Raw genomic sequence first — 15508 nt, 5'->3', positions numbered from 1 at the left:
TCAGAATACAGGGGTAAGGAAGACATTGTCTATATTTTAGAACCTCATCTACTCTTTGAGACAAAGCAAAAAAAGCAGAGGAAATGAATATGAATGGGGTGCACGGGTGGTTCAGTGGTAGAATGCTCGCCTTCCATGTGGGAGACCCAGGTTTGATTCCCGGACCATGCGCCCAAAATACTAAAAAAAAAAAAAGATGATGTATTAACATTAAGCTAGGTACTCAGGAAAAGAGAAAGACTGTTGATCTGTCAAACACCAACGACCCAAACACTGAGATAGGGATGCTGGAAGGCAGGTGCTGACCCCAAATCAAAGCATCTCACAGCTGAAGGTACCAGTGACAGCATCATCTGAACTGCATCTTCTCTCAAGCATCCTTTATTCTGCAGAGTAGCGTCTTTAGTCCCCTGCGATTTCCAGTTGATATCCTTCATCCGTGACTTTATTACGATGGGACCAGAGATCTGGTGGACGTTTTCTTAATCTCTTGGTCTTCCAACCTTTATTTAAACAACTGTTTAAATAAATAATGTGTTTACATTCTGACTGTGGCCTGGGATTTTTTTTTAACTTTTTTTTACTGTGTAATATAACATATATACAAAGCAAAGAAAGGAAAAAGCAATAGTTTTCAAAGCACTCTTCAACAAGTAGTTACAGGACAGATCCCATGTAGCCTGGGATTTTGAAGAACTTTTCATTTAGGTGTTCATCAGAACTCCCATCTGTAATGCCAGTTTCTACTTGGTGTTTAGCTTTGATTTTTATTTTTGGAAGCAGAAACCATGAGGCATTTATTTGTCGGTACGTATTACATCCCTAGAAAAAGAATGCCAGGATTTTCCCTCCTCTGTGTTTTTTTGTCTTGCTTCCTGGTGGTCCATGAGGCTAGATGAGGACTTCAGTTCGATGAAACAAAACTGGAGGGACAGAGCAGATTATTCTGCCATTTTTGTAGATCTTTAAGTTGCACATTAAATCTGGGACTCATCACTCTACACTTGTTTAAACTGCCCGTGTGGCTCACAACAATTTTCCAAACTCTGTGATCATCAGTGGTTTCAAATTTGCCCACGTAACCATGCTTCATCAGTGCGCTCAGAAAGCTGGCAGTGATTTGGGAGCACGGCTTGATAAGAAGCTGGCGTTTGCCTCTTTCCTGGGCATTGCTGGTGCTCTGAGGGCCTCAGCCTGGACATCCTTGTGTGGGTGTGCATTCCATTCACAGGATGTGGTGGCATGGAAAGATGACCCAAAGAGCTGCTTAAATGTTTTTTCTTTAGTGATAAATGTAAGCTTATATTATAATTATCAATATCAGGTGACTCCCAGGGGTGTAAACCTGGCAACATGGGACAGAAATCCTAGAATGAGCTGGGACTCAGCATCAAGGGATTGAGAAAACCTTCTAGACCAAAAGGGAGAAGAGAGAAATGAGACAAAATCAAGTGTCGATTGCTGAAAGATTTCAGAGTTGAGAGGTTATCCTGGAGGTTATTCTTATATAGTTATCACAAAGAAAAAGGAAAATATGTATCACATGATACTATGCATTTTTGCTATGTTTTTAGTTCTTTTTTTTAATTAGAGAAACTGTAGTTTACAGAAAAATCGTGCAGAAAATATAGAACTCCTACCTACCCCCCCCCATCAACACCTTGCATTAATGTGGGACATTTGTTGCAAAGATGAGAGAATATTATTATAGTTCTACTATTAACTATATTACGTGTTTATGTTGAGGTTCATGTTTGTACAGTCCTGTGTTGTTTTTCTTAAAATTTATTTTTATCCTAGTAACATATATACAATCTAAATTTCTCCCTCTCAGTATATAATTCCCCCTCAAGTATGTAATTCACTGGTGCTAATTACGTTCACAACGCTGTGTTATCATCACTACCATGCTTTACCAAAACTTTTCCATCATGCCAAATAGAAATTTTGTACAATTTAAACTCAGGTTAGAGTTGTTGTTACCCTTTGTTCTTGTTTGCTAGCTGCCAGAATGCAATATACCAGAAATGGAATGGGTTTTTAAATGGGAAAATGTCCCAATTAAAACAAGTCTGTAGAAATGTCCAATCACAGGCATCCAGGGAAAGATAGCTTGGTTCAAGAAAGCCAATGAGGTTCAGGGTTTCTCTCTCAAGTGAGAAGGCACATGGCAAACACAGTCAGGGTTTCTCTCTCAGCCGGAAGGGCACATGGTGAACACGGTATCATCTGCTAGCTTCTTCTCCTGGCTTCCTGTTTCATGAAGCTCCCCGGGAAGCATTTTCCTTCTTCATCTCCAAAGGCCGCTGGCTGGTGGACTCCACTTCTCGTGGCTATGTCATTCTGCTCTGCTCTCTCCAAATCTCCTTCTTTCTCTAAAATGTTTCCTCTTTTATAGGACTCCAATAAACCAATCAAGACCCACCCAAATGGGTGGAGACATGTTGTCACCTAATCCAGTTTAACAACCACTCTTGACTAAATCACATCATCCAGGGAGATGATCTGATTACAGTTTCAAATGTATAGTATTGAATAGGGATTATTCTGCCTTTATGAAATGGGATTTTGATTAGAACATGGCTTTTCTAGGGGACATACATCCTTTCACACCAGCACACCCTTCCAGGGAAATAAAGTTTGACAGTGACACCTGGAACTCTGGCACCTTCCCTGGGAGGCTGGAAGACCCAAATCAGGGTGTTGACAAGGCCAGGCTTTGTCCTAAGGTCAATAGCATTCTTTTTTTGAAATATTTTTATCACGATGTCTTCACACGCCATACAGTCCGTCCGAAGTATACGACCAATGGCTCACAATATCATCCCACGGTTGTAGGGTGATGGCAGTCCTTTAGTGCATGCCAGTGTCCTCAGTCTCTTCCTGTGGCTTTCTTTCTTTCTCTGACTTCTTCCTTCCATATCTTCCAGCTTTTCTCTGTTATGTTTTTAAAAAATAAATTATGGCAAAAAATATTAATAGCAAAATTTGTCATTTTAATCATTTTAAGTGAAAAATTCTGTGGTGTTAATTATATTCACAATATTCTCAACCATCACCACTATCTATTTTCAAAAATTTTCACCCCCCAATTAGAAACTCTGTACCTATAAGCTATAGCTCCTCCCTCCTCTCTTCCTCTGTTCCCTGGTAACCTCCAACCTACTTCATGTTCTTATGAATTTACTTAGTCTAAATATTTCACATAAGTGGAATCGTACATTATGTGTCCTTTTGCATTTGGGTTATTTCACTTAGCACACTATTTTCAAGTTTCATCCTTATTGCAGCATGTGTCAGGACTTCATTGCTTCATGGCTCAAGAATATTTCATTGTTTATATTTACTGCATTTCGTTTTTCCATTCATCTGTTGATGGACACTTGCATGCTTTTCATCTTTCGGTTGTTGTGAATAATGCTGGTGTGAGCACTGCTTGAGACCCTATTTGCAGCTCTTCTGGGCATACACCTAGTTGTGGAATGGCTGGGTCATATGGTAATTCTATGAATTACCTCTAGTTTTGAGGAATGACCAGATTGTTTCCCACTTGGTGTTTGTCTTTATTTGATAGTTTAAATATAGATTAACTACAATTATGCTACTATCAGGTGGTTCCAATCACAGTTCAGTTTCATTGTATTTGGGTTGCAAACTCCTTAAAAGCATTTATATTCACGGTTGATATTTATCAGTATGCCAGTTTAGAAGAATTATGTATCCTAGAAAAGCCAGGTTTTAATCCTGATCCATCTGGTGGAAGCAGATGTTTCTTTTAATCACTATTTAGCACTGCAGGATAGAAACTGATTAGATTATCTCCATGGAGATGTGACTCACCCAATTACAGGTATTAACTTTTGATTAGAGGGAGATGTGACTCCATCTATTCCAGGTCGGTCTTAATTAATTTACTAGACTCCTTTAAGAGGGGAGATATTTGGGAGAGAGCCATGAGAACCAAGAGAGCCCACCCAGCCAGAGACCTTTGGAGATGAAAAAGGGAAATGCCCCAGGGAGAGCTTCATGAATCAAGAAGCCTGGAGAAAAAGCTATCAGACGTTCCATGTTTGCCACATGCCTTTCCAGTTGAGAGAGAAACCCTGAACTTCATTGGCCTTCTTGAATCAAGATATCTTTCCCTGGGTGCCTTAGATTGGACATTTCTATAGACTTCCTTTAATATGGATATTTTCATGGCCTTAGAACTACAAGCTTGCAATTTATTAACTCCCCCTTTTAAAAGCCATTCTGTTTCTGGTATACCGCATTCTGGCAGCTAGCAAACTAGAACAATCAGAATATGTTTTTTATGGATGCTGAAAGAAAACTGGGGGACTTTGTATGTGGGTGGGGTGGGTGCCTCTGTGTGTGGAACAGACAGGAGAGATGAGGATTGAGGGGCTGGCGTGGCATCTGTCCGCGGTGGTCAGAACTCAAAAACTTGTCAAGTATCATAGGGCTGACAGGCTGAACGGGTTGAGTTTGGTAGAATACAGTGAGGAAAAGGCTCCCCTTTCCCTCCCATCCCTGCCTTTAAACATGTTTTGAATAAGTTCCCTTCCCTACTCCCTACTAACATCTTGACCAGATCCCATGGCTTTTCAGTCATGTTCATATTTATAAAAAAATTTCATTTCAGGTCTGATTAGATATAAATAACAACTTCCATCTTATATTTATGTCAAAACCTTGTCCCTTTCCTGCTCAGTTCTAATCTGGGAGCCAGCAATGGGGAGGGGTTTGTTTTGTTTTCTTTCTTTCTCAGTGTTAAACCCCTCTTGTTCTGCCTCTTCTCCTCTTCTTATGTCATGGTGGTTCCTGCTGGGGTCTCCTCAACCCTGCTTACTTTTTTGGTGGGAACTTTTCAAGGTTACCCAAATTCAGTTACCTTCTGAGATGCCCACTTGGTCCACAATAATAAATGCTGTGAGGTCAGGCTACTCCTGTGGCTGCCCTGTCATGTGGTCCAGCCATCATGGGCAGCTGCTACCAGACTCCTGCTTTCAGAATTCTCTAGTTAAGAAGGATCCCAGTTCTTAAATTCAAATATGCCTGCATGCCCAGGGGACAAGCTCTCCCGAGAACTCGCTCACTGCATTCCCTTCAGAGCCCTTGGCAGCACTGGGACTCAGAGTCTTGCATCTCAGTAATCATCAAGCCAGGGAGAAACACACCCTTTAGTCTTCTTGTAAGCACCATCTACTCTCTGATTCTCTGAAGCCCCCAAACTTGGCAGGAGTAGGAAGCACTCTGCCCCCTTTCAGTTTGGCTGGTAACTCTACACCTTATGACCTTAATCCTTTCCTATCATTACCCATCTCTTTCCTGGGGGTTGATAATGGGATAAGGGGAAAGGTCTGGTCCTGCTTTTTATTAGGAAGTTACCCATTTAACATCCTGCTACTGCATTTCTATGAGAGGCCAATACTCCAGGCTGACGGGGAAGTCAGAAGAGGGGAAAAGAATCATGTGTGAACTGAGCACAAGTGGGGACTCCTAAAAATAAATCCTGGGACAGTGTGGGGAGGAAGAGCTGGGGACTGTGTGGCCCAGGGGTTGGGTGACCGCGCCGGCATCTGTGCACACGCAGAGCTGGGGATCTTTGTGCAGTGCACCAAGTCTGCATCTTAGGCAGTGGCCATGCCCGGGATCCTCTAGGACTGCAGGTGGGGTGGACGCGCTAGCTAAATTCGGGTGCAGAGGCTCATCCAGTCTCAATGGAGCTCCCAGTCTGGCGAGTCTCAGGGATACTCAGGGTATTCGCTAATCCAGTTTTCCAAAGGGCAAATCAGTCCTTCAGAATTACAGTGTCAGCTCTCTGAACAACATGAAACAAAAGGATCATTTCTTCCTTTAAGAAACGAGGAATTCACAAAACATCTAGTCTTAATCCTATAATGTCAGATTAGAAACAATTCGCCTCCTTTTGTGTCTACCCTACTCAACTCAAGCAGAAAATTGAGCAATTAAAAGTGTGTGAGATGTGTGTGCCTGCTTAAATTATGTAAACAATTATCTTAAAGGGCTACTTTGGTTTGCTTTTGTAGACCCAACCCCAGTCTGATTTAAATGGTTTATTTATTTAGGAACATAACAGTTTGTGGCAATATTGTCACAGCTCTTCTGGTGTCAAGACAATTTACCAGAAGTTTCAAAAAAAACAACAAAAAAACCCCAACAAAAACAAAATGAAAGAAGCCCTGTTAAACTTAAAGCTTTTAAGCATTATAATATTATGTGTTGAACAAATATTACCACTCATAATGAAATTTTCCTTCTCTAAAGATAGCAAAAGCAATTTTAACACATCCATATACAAAATTAAAGAGGAAGAACAAATGAAAAACCAAAACCTGAGAAGACAAAATTCCAAAGGAGTGGAACCCTTCAATTTTAACACTTGTTCTTGGAACATTTTCAACAGTGCAAATTTTGGAGGACTCTTTCTGGTACCTTGGTGAAATATCGCTGGATCAGGTGGCTCCCTCGTTCTAACACTCTTGAGACTATGGAAAATTTGGGGCCAATACTCCTATAAGAAATTTATATTAATAAATATTCCAAAGATAGAACGTAATGCATATGATTAGCATTCAGTTGCAATCTGGATCACAAACAAAGTATATTCATTCAACAGAATCCATTATCTTATCCAAATGTAAATCAAGTCTCGGTTTCCTGTCAATTGTGAACTCTTCAGAATTGTCTGTTCCTTTCCATAAACCCGGTGGTGCCTCTTTTGATGCCTACCAGTCTCCCAAGGGTTGCTAACAGGCTGCCGCAGTGTTAGCTTCTGACTGTCTGTCACTGTCCTCCGCACAGCTTTTTTTTTTTTTTGACTGTTTTTTTATTATGTAACATATATGCAAAGCAAAGAAATAGCAATAGTTTTCAAAGCACTGTTCAACTAGTTGTTACAGGACAGAACCCAGAGTTTGTCATGGCCTACCATACAATCCTCTCATATTTTTCCTTCTAACTTGCCCAGAATAGGAGGATAGAGGGCTTACATTTTTTTTTATCATCACAGTCGACTTTTTTTCCTTCTTTTTTTGTGAAAAATATCATATGTACAAAAAAGCTATAAATTTCAAAGCACAGCACCACAATTAGTGGTAGAACATATTTCAGAGTTTGACATGGGTTACAATTTTTCAATTTTAGGTTTTTACTTCTAGATGCTGTAAAATACTAGAGACTAAAAGAGATATCAATTTAATGATTCAGCAGTCATATTAATTTGTTAAGTGCTATCTTCTCTATATAATTCCACCATCACTTTTGATCTTCCCATCCCTCTCTTTGGGGATGTTTCGGCTATGGTAATTCTAAATTTTTCATGTTAGAAGGGTCTGTCATTAATATGGGGTAGGGAGATGGAACTATCTGATGTTCTGGAGAGGCTGGGCTAGGTTTCAGGACTTATCTGGACCAGGGACCCATCTAGAGGTTGTAGGTTTCTGGAAAGTTACTCTAGTGCCTGGAATCTTTGTGGAATCTTATATATTGCCCTAGGTGTTCTTTGGGATTGGCTGGAATGGTCCTGGTTGGGGTTGGCAGGTTATGATAGGTAGCAAGGTCTAACTGAAGCTTGTGTAAGAGCAGCCTCCAGAGTAGCCTCTCGACTCTATTTGAACTATCCCTGCCACTGATACCACACTAGACTTCTTTATTAACTACACTTCTTTTCCGCCTTTTGGTCAGGATGGAATTGTTGATCCCATGGTGCCAGGTCTGGATTCATCCCTGGGAGTTCTCTCCCATGTTGCCAGGGAGACTTTCACCCCCAGATGTCATGTCCCATGTAGGGGGGAAAGCAATGATTTCACTTACAGAGTTGGGCTTAGAGAGACTGAGGCCAATCTGAGCAACAAAAGAGGTCCTCCAGAAGTAACTCAGACATGCCTATGGGTAGTCTAATCTTTTCCACTACCTACATAAGCTTCACAAGAGTAAGCCTCATGATTGAGGGTGTCCCTAAAGTTTGATACAGTATCAGGGGATTCTCTGATGGTAAGGTTTAATAGTTCCATTTTTCTCCCAACCCTTAGGGGACTTGGCCAATACTTTTTGATTATCGGCTTAATATACTCTAGGATGTATCTAGGCATTACAATAATCTATACAGGATTAAAGGACCTCTTTCTTATTTTGTGCTCACTGTGTTTCAGTTGTTCAAATGAGCTATACAGATAGGTTGAATTAGATTATGCACTATAGAAAATTTCAATTCCAGACCAAATAAACCTTTCTTCCAATGGTCTCAAAGAGTGTGTGTGGTTCTAAAACATAGATACAGTCTTCCTTACCACTATGTTCTAAATTACTTTAACCCCAACCTGTTCAGCTTTGTTATCTCTAAATATCAGGTTCTATATAAAAAAACAGCCTCTCAAAATCCAGAAATAATAATCACCACTCCATACTTAATGTGTCTGCTCTAAAAGCTTATAATCTTGACCCCTGTTTTTCTTGTAAGCCGTTTTCTAAAGGTGGCCATACCATTGGTATTTTTTTGTTTCTGGCTTATTTTGTCTCACCAGATGTCCCACATGTTCATTCACATGATTGCATGCCTCACAATGTTGTTCCTTTTTGTAGCAGCACAACCTGCATTCATAAGTATACAACATCGTTCACCAATCTACTTCTCAGTCAGTTCATCCTTCAGCCCCTGCATTCACTGGGCATCATGAAGAGGGCCCAAAGTCCACAGTCCATCAATATTTTCAATTTCAGGTAATTTCATTGTTTCCAAGAGAAAGAAAACCAATAAACACACCTTGCCAAATATGAAATCTAAGCTTCCTCTTAACTCTTGTCCCTCCCCCCATTATTTACCTCTGCTGTTGCTGTGGTAGTGCTGATGGTTTCCTTTTGAACATAGCTTATAGCATGCAATAGCAGTTTCCCCCTGTACCTTGGACTTAAACACTATTGATGTCCAGTTCTTCCATGCCCAATTATTGAAAAGACTATTTTGCCCCAGTTCAGAGGATTTGGGGGCCTTGTTAAAAATCAGTTGATCATAGATTTGATGGTCTATTTCTGCACTCTTGATTTGGTTCCATCAGTCAATGCTTCTATTTTTGTGCCCGTACCATGCTGTTTTGACCACTGTGGCTATATAATAGGTTTTAAAGTCAGAAAGTGTTAATCCTTCCACTTCATTCCTCTTTTTTTAGATGCTTTTAGCTATTCGGGATCTCTTTCCCTTCAGATGAATTTGATAATTAGCTTTTCCAAATCTTCAAAGTAGGTTGTTGGAATTTTGATTGGTACTGTGTTGAATTTGTAGATGAATTTGGGGAAAACTGACATCTTAGCTATATTTAGCCTTCCTATCCATGAGCAGGGAATGTCTTTCCACCTATTTAGATCTGCTTTGATTTCTTTTAGCAATGTTATGTAGTTTTCTGTATACAAGTCCTTTACATCCCTAGTTAAGTTCATTCCTAAGTACTTGATTCTTTTAATTGCTGTTTTGTATAGAATTTTTTCTTAACTGACTCCTCAGCTAGGTCATTGCTTGTATATAGAAATGTTACTGATTTTTGCACATTGATTTTATATCCTGCCACCTTGCTGAATTTGTTTATTAGCTCAGGTAACTTTGCTGTAGATTTCTCAGGATCTTCCAAGTATAGTATCATATCATCTGCAAATAATGAGAATTTTACTTCTTCCTTTCCAATCTGGATGCCTTTTATTTCTTTGTTCTGTCTGATTGCTCTAGCTAGAACTTCTAGCACAATATTGAATAATAGTGCTGACAGTGGGCATCCTTGTCTTGTTCCTGATCTTAGGGGGAAAGATTTCAGTCTGTCTCCAATACGTACTATGCTGGCTATTGGTTTTTCATATATTCCCTTTATTCATATTGAGGTAGTTACCTTTGATTCCTATCTTTTGGATGTTCTTATCAGAAAAGGATGCTGAATTTTGTCTAATGTTTTTTTCAGCATCAATCGAGATGATCATGTCATTTTTCCCTTTCGATTTGTCAATGTGCTTTATTACATTAATTGATATTCTTGTGTTGAACCATCCTTGCATTCCTGGTATAAATCCCACTTGGTCATGGTGTATAATTCTTTTAATGTGTTTTTGGATTTGATTTGCTAATATTTTATTGAGAATTTTTGCATCTATGTTCATTAGGGGGACATAATTGGCCTGTAGTTTTCCTGTCTTATAGCATCTTTACCCAGTTTTAGTACTAAAATGATATTAGCCTCATAAAATAAGCTAGATAGAATTCACTTTTCCTCATTTTTTTTGAAAAGTTTGAGCAGGATTGGTGTCAGTTCTTCTTGGAATGTTTGATGAAATTCCCCTGTGAAGGTATCTGGCCCTGGGCTTTTCCTTGTAGGAAAATTTTTTTTGGGGGGAGGGGGGAGGGGTGCATGGTCTGGGAATCAAACTGGGTCTCCCACATGAAATGTGAGCATTCTACCACTGAACCACCTGTGCACCATCTTGTAGGAAGATTTTTGGTGACTGATTGAATCTCTTTACCTATGATTGGTTTGTTGAGATCTTCTATTTCTTCCTGAGTCTGTGTAGCTTGTTTGGGTGTCTCCAGGAATTTGTCCATTTCATCTAAGTTGTCTAACTTGTTGGCATATAGTTGTTCATGGTATCCTCTTATTATTTCTTTTTTTTCTTCAGGCTCTGTGGTAACGCACCACTTCTTATTTCTGATTTTGTTTATCTGCATCCTCTCTTTTTCTCATCAGTCTTCTAGTGGCCCATCAATTTCATTGATTTTCTCAAAGAACCAGCTTTTGGTTTTATTGAGTCTTTCTATTCTTTTGTTCTCCCATTCACTGATCTCTGTTTTAATCTTTGTTATTTCTCTTCTTCCATTTGCTTTGGGGTTAGTTTGCTGTTCTTTCTCGAGTTCCTCCAGTTATGCTGTTAAGTCCTCGATTTTTGCTCTTTCTTGTTTTTTAATGTAGGCATTTAGGGCAATAAATTTCCCTCCCAGCACAGCCTTTGCCGCATCCCATAAATTACGATAAGTTGTATTCTCATTTTCATTCATCTCCAGATAGCTACTGGTTTCTCTAGCATTTCTTCTTTGACCCACTGGTTGTTTAAGAGTGTGTTATTTAATCTCCATATATTTGTGAATGTTCTCATTCCTTGGTGATTATTGAGATCCAGCTTCATCCAATTGTGATCAGAGAAAGTGCTTTGAATAATTTCAGTGTTTTTAAATATATAAAGGCCTGTTTTGTGCCCCAGTATATGATCTATCCTGGAGAATGTTCCATGAGCATTAGAGAAGAATGTATATCCTTGTTCAGACATATATATATATGTCTGTTAGGTCTAATTCATTTATCATGTTATTTAACTTCTCTGTTCCCTTGTTGATCTTCTATCTGGTTGTTCTATCTATAGACGAGAGTGGTGTATTGAAGTCTCCTACTATTATTGTTGAAACCTCTATCACTCCTTTCAGTTTTGCCAGTGTCTGTCTCATGTAGTTTGGAGCTCCTTGATTGGGACCATAAACATTTATGACTGTTATATCTTCTTGGTGAATTGACCCTTTATTAGTATATAATGTCCTTCTTTATCTCTTATGATGTCTTTGTATTTAAAATCTATTTTGTCCAATATTAGTATAGCTACTCCTGCTTTCTTTTGGTTAAAACTTGCATAGAAAATATTTTTCTGTCCTTTCACTTTCAATCTGTTTGTATCCTTGTGTCTAAGACGAGTCTCTAGTAAGCAGCATATAGCTGGATTGTGTTTCTTAATCCATTCTGCCAATGTTTTTTGTTTGTTTGTTTGTTTTTTGCATGTGTAGGCACCGGGAATTGAACCCAGGTCTCTGGTATGGCAGAAGCAAACCATGACCCATGAATCTGTACCTTTCAATTAGTAAATTTAGTCTGTTGACATTCAGAGTCATTACTGAAAAGGCGTTTCTTGAATTCACCATCTTATATTTTTATTTTATTTGTCAGATCTTTATATTCTTTTCCCTCTTTCTATTTGTTTTCTTTAAATTACCCTTAGTGGCACTCTTCAATTCTGTACCCTCCTTCAGACCTCCCTCTCCTGTCTTTTTTATTCAGCTGGCAGAACTCCTTTTAGTATTTCTTGTAGGGCTGGTCTCTTGTTGACAAATTCTTTCAGGACTTCTTTGTCTGTGAAAACTTTAATCTGTCCCTCAGTTTTAAAGGACAATTTGGCTGGGTATATAATTTTTGGCTGAAAGGCTTTCTCTTTCAGGATCTTGAATATATCATATCACTGCCTTCTCACCTCCAGGGTGCTAGTTGAGTAGTCTGAACTCAGTGTTATTTGCTTTCCCTTGTATGTAGTAGATTGTTTTTCTCTTGCCACTTTCAGGATTTTCTGCTTCTCTTCAACATTTGATAGACTGATTAGTGTGTGTCTTGGGGAACTCCTATTTGGATTTATTCTGCTTAGAGTTCTTTGAGCTCCTTTGACTTGTATATTTATGTTCTTCATGAGGGTTTGGAAGTTTTCCCCCGTTATATCTTCAACTACTCTTCCTAGCCTTTTACGCCTCTCTTCTCCTTCTGAAACACCAATAATTCTTTTATTTGTACACTTTGTTTTGTCTATCATTTCCTGAGATCCAATTCAATTTTTCCCATCTTTTTTGCCATTTACTGTTTTGAGTCTTCAAAGTCAGTTATCCTGTCCTCTATATCAGTTATTCTTTCTTCTGTCTCTTCAAATCTGGTGTTGTGTGCCTCTAGTATGCTTTTTATTTGGTCAACAAAGTCTTTAATCTCTGCTATTTTTCTCCTTATTCTTTCAAATGCCTCTTTATCCTCTTCTACTCTCTTCCTGATCTCCTTTTTGTCATTTGCTATCCCACTTAGTTTATTAAGTAGAGTTGTATGAACATCTTCGATTAGTTATTCCAACGTCTGTGTCTCTTCTGGTGTTTTAATTTGGTCATTAGGCAGAGCTTTTATGCATTGTGATAAGCTTAGTGATCTTCTGCTGTCTTCATGGCATGTAAATATCTTGATTGATTTACTTTAGGAGTTGATTTCTCTCAGTAGTCTAAGGCCTTGTGTTTGTGGGTTGGGTGTAGAGCAGTGAGCAGCGTACAGGGAGAGGCATTCAGTGTGGTGACTCTTTTCAGGGCAGGGGTAGGTGCAAGTTGAAGATGTTACATTGATGCTTATGAACATGGGTGTCCAGAGGCCAGGGAGGATGTAGCTGGCAGGTGCACTGGTCTGATAGGGCGGGTGGGGCATAACCCTGGTGTGCACTGGTCTAAGGGACGGGGCCCTTTGTGCACATGTGTAGAGCTGTGGCAGCAGGTCAGCATTATGCCTTTAGGGACTGGGGGCAGATGTGATCCGGCTGTGCAGGTCGGCACCTTCTCAGACCTGGGAAGTGTGGCTGAGGGCTGTGCACACGTGCAGTTCTAGGCCTGCTGTAAAGTGTGGTTCCCAGAGCTGAATGATGTGATTGGGGGCCCTTGTGCACGTGTGGGCCTGGGAGTGCCATAAACTGATGTGCAGATCTCAGGGGGCAGGGTGAGGCTGTCCAACTCTTTGGGTGGCGGGGAGGGGTAGCCTGGGTACGGAGGTTAGTTTCCGCAGCCTTCACGTGCTGGCAACAACCTGCAGGGAAATAGGGGTAAGTAGTGCTTGGGAGAGGCGCAGGAAAGGTGGGCTGTGCTGCACTTGGTGTGGGGGTGTGGGGCAGGTACGTGCACTGGCGGCTGGTGGAGTGGAGGTCCTAGAGTGTGGGGAATGGGAGCAGGTGACAGGGTTCAGGTGCGTGGGGTTTGGGGTGAGTCGCCGGTCATGAGGCTGTGCTGGTGAGGGTAGCGCACCTAAGGAACATGGCCTGGCTTACTTCCAAGTCCCCAGTTCCCATCCGTGCCCTTTTGCAAGCTCCACACGCCCACACCAGTCTCCAGTTTTCTGCCTCTCAGTTCCTCGGCCTCTCCTTGCCATCCTTTAATACCTGAGCCATGCTACTACAGCCTTAGGTGCATTCCTAAAGGCTATGTAGCTTTCTAAAATAACAAAAACAAAACTCAACAATGCCCCTTCTCAATTCAATGGAAAGTGGATTTAATTTGTGTTCTTAAAGGTTGCCAACCTTTTCTCTTTTGTTTTTTTCCCTATGGGCCAGACAGAGTTTTCTGTCTTGACTAAACTTCTCTGAATTAGTCCTTCAAATGCTTCTCTGAAGACTCAAGCACTCCAATGATAATGACCTTAATTTTGTATTTTCTAGTGAAATTAATTTATATAATTGTAGCATGAAGTGCAGATTTAATCCAAAGGTAAAACAGATAACTAGTGAACAATTCATCAACAATATTACTACATACAGTGTATGAACTAATTTGAAATGTCTGATTTTAACCCACTTTTAAGCAAATAGATATTTAAAAATCTGGTCACATCTGTACAGGGCAATTTGAACAAGTAATTCAACGGAACCACACCTTTTTTAAAAAGGTGCTTGAGTTACAGTATACATACAATAAAATGCACTTGTTTTAAGTTTATTGGTTGACAAATGTATATACCTACCTAATCACTATCACAATCAGGTAGACTATTCCCATCACTCTGGAAGTTTCCCTCTCGTGCCTGTGCCCCAACCACCATTGATCTGCTTTCTGCTACTATTGATTAGTTTTTAGGCCTTTTTAAAGCTGAGGGCTCTAGCTTCGTGTACTAGTTTCCTAGGTAAAAAGTACCATGAACTGGGTGGCTTAAAACAGGAGAAACGTATTCTCCCAGTGCTGGAGGCTAGAAATCTGAAATGGAGGGGTCAGCAGGGCCATGCTACAGGAAAGAACCTTCCTCGCCTCTTCCTAGCTTCTGGCAGTGGCTGACAGTTCTTAGAGTTTCCTGGTTTGTAGCTGCAGCACCCCAATCCCTGTCTGTCTCCACATGGCTTCTCCCGTGTGTCTCTCTTCTGTCTCTTCTTTTCATGTGAAGACACTAGTCATATTGGATTAAGGGCCCATGCTAACTCCAGTATGATCTCTTCTCAAATTAATTATATTTTCAACAGCCCTATTTCCAAATAAGGTCACATTCTGAGGCACTGGGAGTTAGGACATCAACTTATGTTTTGGGGAGCACAATTTGACTGATGACAGCTAGCAGTGAGACCAGGAGTTCAGAATGAAGGGTCCAATACATAGAAGATGGCGAGGCTCTAGGAAACACAGATATTGGAGGATATATAAGACTCAGTAAAAATGTACCAGCCTCAGTTTTGCTAATGCACCCCAAGAAATGTTAGCCTGGTCAGTCATGGTCAAAATTCTACCCTGTGGATGAGTAAAGAATATGGATAAAAAATAAACAAATAATAAGGGAACAAGCGTTTAAATAAATTGAGTAGGTTGAAATACTAGTGGTCAATGAGAAGGAAGGGCAAGGGGCATGGTATGTATGAGTTTTTTCTTTTTTCTTTCTTTTGCTGGAGTGATCCAAATGTTAAAAAAAAAAGATCCTGGTGATGAATA

The 15508-nt window shown here is 40.1% G+C and overlaps 1 pseudogene; it reads right to left on the bottom strand.

Moving 5' to 3' along the window:
• Positions 1–822: 822 nt before the first annotated feature.
• On the bottom strand, positions 823–13890 carry LOC143661253 (small ribosomal subunit protein uS8 pseudogene; annotated as a pseudogene).
• Between the last annotated feature and the right edge of the window lie 1618 nt (positions 13891–15508).

Source organism: Tamandua tetradactyla, chromosome 17, assembly GCF_023851605.1.
Source record: "Tamandua tetradactyla isolate mTamTet1 chromosome 17, mTamTet1.pri, whole genome shotgun sequence".
Lineage (NCBI taxonomy): Eukaryota > Metazoa > Chordata > Mammalia > Pilosa > Myrmecophagidae > Tamandua > Tamandua tetradactyla.
Note: the sequence above shows the minus strand (reverse complement) of the source record. Positions and strands in the feature narration are given on the sequence as shown.